The sequence below is a fragment of the Trichechus manatus genome, unplaced genomic scaffold, assembly GCF_000243295.1.
Source record: "Trichechus manatus latirostris isolate Lorelei unplaced genomic scaffold, TriManLat1.0 scaffold00341, whole genome shotgun sequence".
Classification (NCBI taxonomy): Eukaryota; Metazoa; Chordata; class Mammalia; order Sirenia; family Trichechidae; genus Trichechus; species Trichechus manatus.
Genome location: NW_004444277.1, coordinates 572,406 through 582,768, shown reverse-complemented (window position 1 = coordinate 582,768; position 10,363 = coordinate 572,406). Strand labels below are relative to the sequence as shown.

At 52.1% G+C, this 10,363-nt stretch overlaps 1 pseudogene; it reads left to right on the top strand.

The window, feature by feature from the left end:
• The window catches only part of LOC101343935 (nuclear RNA export factor 3-like), a 51,013-nt pseudogene extending 43,981 nt beyond the window's left edge, over positions 1-7,032 (top strand).
• The last annotated feature ends 3,331 nt before the right edge of the window (positions 7,033-10,363 follow it).

The window sequence follows — 10,363 nt, the reverse complement described above, 5'->3', positions numbered from 1 at the left end:
AGGGCACCACTTTTTCTTGGACTCCCGTAGCAGGTGACTAGGAGGTTTAGGTGATGCCACCAGTCCTCAAGCCCCTGTTGCAGATAGATAAAAGTGCCTACTCAAGGGGCAGGACTGTTTCTAGGGTCACAAATCTGCTACTTCACAGCTGAAACAGCTGAAGTTAGACTTTAGGTGTTTACCCTGTTGTACTGTGGTAGTGAGGGCTAACGCTGTTGAGATGGGTCCCAAGTCTATACAGGGGTGTAAGGCACTCAGAGTCTGCGGACCCCTTATGCCTTTGCCTAGCAAAGGAGCTGTGCCGACCCTGTGTTCCTGGCTTAGGGGAGCCAGTAGCTTATTTGTTCCCTCTCCAAGGCCAGGAGAATGGGTCAGGGTGCCTTTTGGGATCTACTTCCGGCCCAGCGGACTCCCGGTACAGAGTGCGGAGGGAGGAGGTAAAAGGTAGAGAGGTTTTTCCCAAATGGGCTTTTTTTTTTTTAAATTCCTGTGAAAGGCTGCACACAGGTACTTATCTTTAGCCACTTGGGAGCTGCTTCTCACTGGTTCAGAGTGTCCAAGCAGAATCTCTACTGCCGGGTCTGTCTCGATGTGGAAACCGCTTCCCGAGCGCATGCACAGCACAGCTGTTTGCCTGCTTGACTGCAGACCCGGCATGGCTGCAGAGCTGCAGTTTCACCACCAAACCGTCTCCCTCTCCCCCTGCCACTCAGTCCCTTTCCTCAACTTTGCCTTGTTCAGTGCTCCTAGATATTCGTATACAATCAAATCACTTGTTTTTCCAGGTCTTTGTTGTAAGAGGTATACAGGAAGCATCTGACTACTCCGCCATCTTGGCCACGCCCCCTCCCATCCTTTCTTTTGATCTTAGATTCCATTTTGCATTAAATATGATGAGAAGTGGCTGCTGAATTTGATCCAGAGCCAGTGCAGTGTCCCTTTCAACCTGATCAAGATAAGAGATGACAGAGAGACAGCTGAGTGGGCCCAGGGCAGGTGGAGGGGCCAGGCTGAGCAGGAACTCTGGCCTAATATTGTATTTCTCTTGCCCCTCTCCCTGAAGTTTCACTATGAGAAAATGCAGGCCCAGTTCTTTGTCAAGAAGGCCAGCATTGCCTTTGTGTTGAAGAAAGTCAGCAGCAAGATTTGGGATGAAGAAAATGAAAGGGTGCATGTCAGGGCATGTCCACGGCTAGCTAGTGGCAGCAGGGCAGGCTGGTGGGTGAGTCTTGCTTGATCTTGGGCTTCATTGTTCCTGGTACTTACCCAAACTCTCCTATCTTCTCTGCAGACATCTATATTTGTCAGCCCCTCTACTGTACCCCACTCTGAGCAGAAGGAGCTAAAGTCAACAAAAGTGAAACTCATAAAGGTAATGCAGACCGAAGACGTGTGTGCCCACACCCAGATCAACTGCTTCTTCCCTCACCAATTTCCCCCTCCACCACCTTGCCTCAGAGCCACTGCCCTCCATCTCTGTCTCTGCAGAAGACCAACATCAAAGGATATGAAGTCCCCCAGCAAGCTCTTGACCTCCAGAGACTCCACTCAGACCCAGGTATGACTGACAGCAGTAATTCTAGGGCAGGTGCAGGCAGAGGGCCCTTTCTGGGAGGGAGGGTTAGAGGGCAACTTAGGGAGGTATTGGTGCTGGGGCTGATCCAGGAGGACCCCTCTCATCCTTCTGATTCCCTCGTCTTGGCTTCCTGAAGACGTGATGACCCATGGTATTGAAATGGGGCCAAATCTTAGAAACTGCGTGGCTGCCTCCCTGCACATCCATGAAGAGAACATGCCCAAAGTGAGGCCTTAGACCCAGTGCTGAGGGAGAGGGTGGGACAGATGGAGTGGGGGGCATATTTGTCCCAGATATCTCCTCTTGGACCTTCAGTCTAGCTCTTCCCTCATCACAGCTTTTGTCCTTCAACTCGAGCAACAACACACCCTACCAGCTGATTGGCCTGCCTGACACCATGCAGAAGGCCCCTGTCTTAGTCATCTAGTGCCGCCATAACAGAAATATCACAAGTGGATGGTTTTAACGAACAGAAATTTATTTCCTCACAGTCAAAGTAGGCTAAAAGTCCAAATTCAGGGCATCAGCTCCAGGGGAAGCCTTTTTCTCTCTGTTGGCCTTCTTCTCTTCAGTGTTCCCCTGGACTACGAGCTTCTCTGTGCAGGCACCCCAGTCCAAAGGATGCGCTCTGCTCCCAGCACTGCTTTCTTGATGGTATGAGGTCCCCCTGTCTCTCTGCTCACTTCTGTCTTTTATATCTCAAGACATTGCCTCAGGATACAATCCAATCTTGTAGACTGAGTCCTGCCTTACTAACACAACTGCCACCCATCCTCCCTCATTAACATCATAGAGGGAGGATTTACAAAATATAGGAAAACCACACAATACCGGGAATCATGGCCCGGCCAAACTGATACACACATTTTTTGGAGGACATAATTCAAACCATGACTGCCCCCAACATCAAGAGCCTGATCCTCTCCAAAAATGAGGTGAGAAGTTGTAGCCAGATGCTCTTTGAAGGGAAGGTAGTAGGGCTCATCAGGGTGAGACAAGAGGTAGGCAAGGCGATTTGTGGGAGAGGGTGGATCTGGGTGCAAGACCCTCCTGGCTGTCTCCCTGATTCATGTTTCCTTGTCATAATTACAGGTGAAATCTGAAGGGGAGTTGGACAAGGTGAAAGGGCCGGAGCCAGAAGAGATGTGTGCAGACAGAAACCCTCTGTGTAACACCTTCCCAGATAAGTCCACCAACATAAGGTCTGTTGTGCCCTCTGTTGCCCCCTGGCAGCCTAAGCTGCCCCTGACAGTGCCCGTCTGCAGGAGGCTGCAGCCCCAGTCCTCTGGGAGGACCACGTGCCCTGTCCTCTCCTCTCTATGTCCCTCACCTGTGCTTAGAGGTCTCCTTGCCTTCCTATGGCCTGCTCACTGCTCCCAGGGAGCTAGGGCCTATTTCCTGCCTCTCTGGACCCAGCTGTCTCTGGCATGGCCTCCCTGAATGTGTTACAGAAAGCAGGGCTTCGCCTTCCTCCCCAGGACCAGGGGTGTCCAGACTGTGCCCTGCTCCCGTACTGGGGCTGCCTTGAGCCAGATCCTGGTGCCCGGAACTGTGAAGGCTCCCCCTGACCACAGCCTCCTGCTGAGACAGGCCTTCCTGCCTCTGAGCTGAGATGGGGCTTCCCTCCCTGTCCTGTGATGGGCCCTTTCTCTCTTGCTCCAAAATGGTTCCCCAGCCTGCCCCAGGCTGACATCGGTACTTTCCTGCCCCATGCTGAGGGCCTAGTCCCAGGGGTGGCTGTATCATGACATCTGTTCCTCTGGCCCAGTGAAGGAGCTGAGCACTCCTGGTGGAGAAACTGGGTTCCCTGAGTCAGAAGCAGGTCACCTCCAGTGAGCAGAGGGCATCCTGAGGCAGGTGCTGAGTGTGGAAGGCAGAGGGCAGACGCAGATGAGGAGACAGGGGACAATCCTCTCAGGGGCACTGTCCCCCTCCCTCCACCACATCAGGGCATCCTGCCTGGTCCTTCAGAGGAGCACTGGGTAGACCAAGATGGTCTGATTCCTCAGACAAGGGACCAACTAAGACAGGCACAGTTGTACAGGGGCCAACAGGAGAGAAGGTGGCGCTCATAAGAGGAGCCACAGACCCTCAACCCCATACTGTGCCTTTACCTGGACCTTTACTCCTGGGGAAGGTCTCCTGCCCCATTGGCTGCTCTGCTTCCCATGCCCAGCTCAGATGGCATCACACAGGTGACAAAGGCCGGTGGGCCCCAGCCCAACAAGTACCTGTCTTCCATTCCTGCCTCACCAGTCCCAGGCAGGGGCAGATGAAGGACCACGTGGCAGCAGGGGAGCCATTTCCCCTTTCTTCTCTCCTTTCTTCCTAGTCCCCAGCACCTGCAGTAAACGTCTTCCCTTTGCCTTTCCTTGGCTTTCTCTTTCTCTTTAGTCTTCACTCCCCTATGTCTCCCCTTCCTACCTGCACTCCCTTTCTGCCCTCATCCTGTCCCTCCCTCCTGAGCCTGCCTCACTCATCTTCCTCCCTGGCATCTGGAGCCATCCCTGGGGATGTCCTGGTCTTGTCCAGGGCCAGGCCTGGGAGAGTACTGGGCACCTGGTGAGGGAGCAGAGCCCTGGGCCCCACCCCATTCCCTCCTCCCTCCGTAGCCTTCCCTGGGGACTTGGAGGGAGGTAAGTGAGGCAGGGAGGGGAAGGAATGCCCTGAAGCCTGGACTCCATGTGCTGCTTCTGTATCACTGGAGAAGGGGGTCAGGGCCATCCTGTGTGAGCTTCCCAGGTGGAAGGAGAAGGGGAGAAAAGGTATGGGGAGAGTGCCTACTTGCTTTCTCAGGGTGAGTCCAGGGGGGAGGTGCCCAGGGTCCCGGAGGGGTGGTGGCACTGGAGTGCAGGTGGGACACAGCTGGCTGTGTTCCAGCGTAGGCGTGCTTGCTTCCATGAGGTGGGTCAGCTCTGTGGTTACTCACTTTTCTGTTCTGTCTTGATATTTGACAGCTCCATCCTGGAATTGTTCCCCAAGTTATTATGCCTGGTAAGTGTCTTTCTTTATCCCTGACTCCTCTAGCTGGTACAGACCACACTCACAACCTGCCCGGAGTCCCTTAGATCTTGCCCAGGTTAGATTTTTGGACCTGACCCCTAATCCTCATGGAGGACAGACCCATGAGGGACCCTGACAAAGGCTATGGATCTTCTCCACAGTTCTCCACCATATTCTGGGATCTGCTGGTGAAGACCCCATAATAGTCCTGCCCATGGAATTTCCAAGGCTCTTTCACCCTGACCTCTGGCCCTCCCTCTCTCCTGGGCCCAACCTTTTCCATGATCATCCAGTGCCACCCCCCTGGTCTGCACTACTGACTTCCTCTTCCCTCCCCCAGGATGACCACGAAGTACCCCCATCCATTATCTTTGGCATTGAAGCCTACAAGAAGTTACCAGTCTGCAAGGTGAGGAGATGGGATCAAGCAGGGCTTGGGGTGGTGGGTAAGGAGGGTATAATAGCTGTGGTCCTGAGAACTGTTTTGATTCCAGGGGAGTGTCTTTGGATCTGAGACCCTGAAGAATCTAATCTTGCAATTCATACAGCAGTAAGTACCCCTGCAACCCTGAGGCAGGGAGGGATGGGATGGGCCAGGTCACCCAGGGGCTTTCAAGTCCACTTAGGGACCCAGGCCACAGGGAACCTGTCTCCTTTGCTTCCACACCAGTATTACTGGATCTATGACTATGGGGACCGGCAGGGTCTCCTGGATGCTTACCACAAGGCCTGCTTCTCACTGACCATTCCCTTCAACCCTGAGGACCCAGCTCCGTGAGTATCACAGACCCAATGACATCCCTGGGCCATGTGACTCCCCAGCAGACAGGCCCAAAACTTGTTGTTGAGACGAATCCAACTCCTATCAATCCTATTTGACAGAGTAGAACTGCCACATATGTTTTCCAAGTCTGTAATCTTTGTGGGAGCAGGCTGCCACATCTTTCTCCAGCAGAGCAGCTGGTGGGTTCGAACTGCCAACCTTTCAGTTAGCAGTTGAGCACTTTAACCACTGTGCCACCAGGGCCAGCTCCTGGCAATGCCCACAATGGCTAGTCCCCCTGTTCCTGTTCCTCTTTTTCTCCTGGCAACAGCTTAGGCGAGTACTCCAAGGGGAGCAGGAATATGAAGAAGCTCAAGGACCCTGGTAAGTGTGTGAGGCGGAAGATTGGGTGGGACAGGAGGTGTGAAGGGGTCAGTCAGTCATAAGGGCCGGGTGTGTGAGGCAGCCCCTGACCTTCTCTTCTCCCCACTCCCCACTGTCCTGTGGGTTCAGCTGCTGAAACACACAAAACGTGACGTTTTTGACTTCCTCAGTGTGTTGCCCAAAACCCAGCATGACCTCAGCTCCTTTGCAGTGGACATGTGTGTCCAAATGGTGAGCACCTGCTTCCTTACTGAGGCAGGCCCAGAGGGCGGATGTGGGTAGGAAGTTGAGGGGGGTCCTGGGAGCCTGAGCTGTTTTACTCTTTCAGGAAAATATGCTCTGCTTTTCTGTCAACGAGGCGTACAAGGAGGGTGTGTGTCTGCAGAGTCCCTTCCCCATGTCCCCCACTCTCCCTCCCTCTGACAGGCTCCCTCTCACACTCTCCAGACTTCCCTGGTCCCTTCCCTTCCTATTCCCTCTGTGCTCCCCAGGTCCCACCCTGCCCCCAACCCACCCTGGTCTGACCCACGTCCATACCTGTCTGCCCCAGCACAGCCCGGGTGTTAGGGACTCAGGCTGTGGAATTTGATGGCTCTCATCCCATTCCCTCACTCTGACACCTGGGACACTTGCTTACCTCTCAGTCCCCTCATTTGCAAAATGGACCTAGTAATACCCATCTCTTGGGCTGCTGTGAAAAATGTGTCAAATGAACTTGTGAAGAGTGTGTCACAGGGCCTGACACAGAGTAGGGGCCCTATCACTTGGAGGTGATTGTTCCTGTTGCTGCTCTTCCCATCGCTAACACCCCCTTCTGACTCACTGTGGGCAGTTGTCCCTGTCTGGGCCCCTTCAGGGTGCCATGGGACAGTCAGACCCTGAGTGGGAGAATGCTCCTGGTGAACGTGTAAAGCATGGGCAACTCGGAGGGGTATTGTTGTTTGTTGTCCTTGAAGTTGAAGGAGTGTGTCAGGCTCATGTTCGTGCCTTCACCCGGATCTTCATCGCTACTCCTGCCAGCAACTCTGGGTAAGTGCTGTGTTGTGGATGCCACGTGGGAACATCCATCCCAGCCTGGGGCCAGTGGTGTGGGAAGGTGACAGTGCATTCCTCAGTGTTTCCCCAATATTGCAGAATGCTAAAAGGTAGATCCCAGAAGCAGTTTAGCCCAGCGGTTAAGAGTGTAGGCTCTGGCTTTGAAATAGTGTGTTGTCACCCTGACACCAGCATTCACCAGCTGTGTGACCTTGGTGAAGTTACATCACCTCTCTGTGACTCAGTGTACTTCTCTGAATATGGAGATTAGAGTATCCATATCCTTAGGCTGCTGTAAAAGATAAAGGTGGGTGTGAAACTCTCCCTGTGTTGAGAGTAAAGCTACAGATTGAGTGTAGCTGACAGGTATCTCTCCAAAGGCAGATTCTGTGGGAGGAGAAAAGGTACTAGCCAAGGAATCTGGGAGCAACCTGAGCAGAGGATGGAAGGAAAGTGGTTGCTGTGTGGGAACATGATCATTACTGGAGATGTGAGGTTGTCCGTCTGTCCAGCTGTCTAAGGGCCCATTCTTCCTCCAGCCTATGGATCGTAAATGACCAACTGTGTGTGGGAGAAGCCAGCCTTTTCCATCTCAGTGTCCACACCCTCCTCCAGCTCTGTACCCACCATCTCCCAGGAGCAGCAGGAAATGGGCAGGTGTTCTCCACCCAGTCTGGGATGAACCTCTGGTGGTCTCAGAAGTGAATGCTGGGAGTGGGTGGGGTTGGGGTGATCTGGGAGGAGCTGGAGAGTGAATGATGGGAACTCACAGGTAATGTGTTTTGCTTATTTCACTCATTGTCACACGGAACATTTTTCCTCTCAGTACACAGTATGCCACCTAGTTGTTGTGAACAGGTGCACAGTACATTCTGAATTCCGTGGACCCTGTTCCTTTACTGATAGGCACTGGGGTTTCCAGGAGTTTTCCCCCTTACACACAGGGCCACAGTGTTCATTCTGCTACTTACATCATAGCAGACCTGGAGGCATGTTTCTGATGTGTAGATTAGGATGTGGCCTTGTGTGGTCAGTGTCTCCACTTTGGTCCTGATGGGTGTTTCCTGTCCGTCCTCCACCCAGGTGACTTCATTACAACAACTGGGACTACACCAGAGCCTCACAGATTTTCACTCTGTCCACAGTGAGGTCTGGGAATTCAGGCCAAGTGAGTGGAGGCCGGGTGGCCTTGGGATGACACTCAGGGCTCCTGGCTCTGATGATGCCCCATCTTCTCCCTTTCCTCCCACCAGCCTGTGATCAAGATCCCAGAAGACCCCTTCATGAAGTGATCCACTGTCCTGACAACAAAAACTCCAAAGGAGCCAAGGTTCTGGTCATCTTCATCATCCTTGTTGTTCTCCCTCTTTTCTCTGGCCTGTGACTAAAGTGAGAGGACCAGTATGGCCCAGGAAGCCAAGGCTGACCTCTTCAGGCTGTCACGCATTCACCCAAAGGGCTGTTGTTTTATGTATTTGTCCCACCCAGTTTCTCTGTTTCTTTTAAAAATAAAGAGCGACGTTGCATGTTATGTCAAATCCCTGCGGTATCCATTGGAGGCAAGCATTATCATCACTGACCTGCAGAGGTGAAAGGGAAGGTCCCAGAGGGTAAGGGACTTTCTGGAAAACTTCAGAGAAGAGACTCAAATCCTGGACCCATCCTAAAGCACAAGCTGTGGCTTCAGGGGTGGGGTCGTTCTCTGACCCTGATAAACCTGGGGGCGGGGCTTCTATGTCCCTAGTATATTAATCAGTTATTTTTATACAGAGAACAGTACTGCTTTCTTAGCCATATGAAAGCATTCAAATGTAAAAACAACTGTTTGGGGAAATACAGCATTAAAGGGCACATGAAATGCTAGGAAGAACAATGTGTTCACATATAAGACTGACATAGGATTAATATCCTTGATATGTAAAGAAATCAGGGATATAGGAAAATGCTATCAACCTAGAATTCTTATTAAAAGCCGAAGTTATGCCCAACAAACCTATGAAAAGCTGTCATACCATAATAATGGCAAAAACACAACTACAGACTTTCAGGTAAGATAATAAGCGAGGAAAGACAGCTGATGATTACCGTTCTCAGAAAAATACATTGTGCATGTGTGTCCATATTGATATACTGTATACAGGATGTGTTTAAAAGTTATTACTTATAAAAGTTCATTACCATGTCAGGTAAAAACGTCTGGAGATGACTCACTTGTGAGAGGCAGGCGAGTTCTTTCCGTCAGGGTCCCCCTCGCTGGTGTGTAAGACACCCTCAGGATTGGGGAGATGGACAATCATTTATATGAGGCAGACCCTTCGGGGTCAGTTCTGGAAGGGGTCCACTGTGGACCCTCCCATGAGGCCCAGGAGCAATGGGGAAGGAGGGCTCCAATGGAGGGGCAGCCCTGGTGCCCCTGGATGGGGAGGGAGCTGGTAAGGCCCAGTCCTTCAGTCCTGTATTTCCTGGACAGCCCCCAGCCTGCTGCTGTCTGCAGCTGAGAGCCAGGAATGCTCTTGGTCAGAACCATCCTGGGCTCCTGAAGGATCCAGCACAGGGCAGGCACCCAGAGAGGGCCCAGTACTTCTCTGCCCACTTCATCCCTATTGTCTCTCTTCATCCCCTGTATCCCCCACCCTCACCTGGGGCTCCCTCCTACCTCAGGGCTCTGGTGGGACTGGCAGTCCACGAGGGTCATCATCCTGTCTTCCCTGTGCAGGTGACTCTGTTCCTTGCATCAGCTGAAATGATGCATCAGAGCTGACAATGGCAGACACCGGGCTGGGCCCCAGAGGCTGCCTTTGCCACACTCACCCCCTGAGTCCTTTCCTGGGGCCTCAAACCAGTCCAGGTTTGATTGGGCTGTCGTTTTGAGTGGTATTTGCTGTCTTTCCCCCTGCAGACTCCAGTCCCACAGACACCCAGAGACACTCCAAGAGAGAGACTGACAGACAGTAGCATGTGAGGACTTAGAACTTGGAGAAAGGACCTCAGAGATCAGCCATTCAGGGCCATATTTGCCACACATTTCTCACACCAGACTCTCCTCCTCTCTAATGCCTCACATCTCCATTGTAATCCTTGCCTCTCTCTCCACAACAGCACTCAGGTACCCAGTCAAACCTGGACTGGTTTGAGGCCCCAGGAAAGGACTCAGGGGGTGAGTGTGGCAAAGGCAGCCTCTGGGGCCCAGCCTGGTGTCTACCATTGTCAGCTCTGATGCCTTTTGGTTTAGGGACTGTCTTAGTTATCTAGTACTGCTATAACAGAAACACCACAAGTAGGTGGCTTTAATGAACAGAAATTCATTTTCTCACAGTTTAGAAGGCTAGAAGTCTGAATTTAGGACAAATTCTCTAGGGGAAGTCTCTCTCTGACTCTTCTATGGGAAGGTCCTTGTCTATTCTCAACTTCTATTCATGTGGCATGGTGTCTATCTTCTCCCGGTTGTGCTTGTTTCTCTATGTCTAATCTGCTCTTTTATATCTCAAAAGAGATTGATTTAAGACACACCATATACTAATACTGTTTAATTATCATGACATAGAAAACCCATTCCCAAATGGGATTATAGTCACAGGTATAGGGGTTAGGACTTACAACAC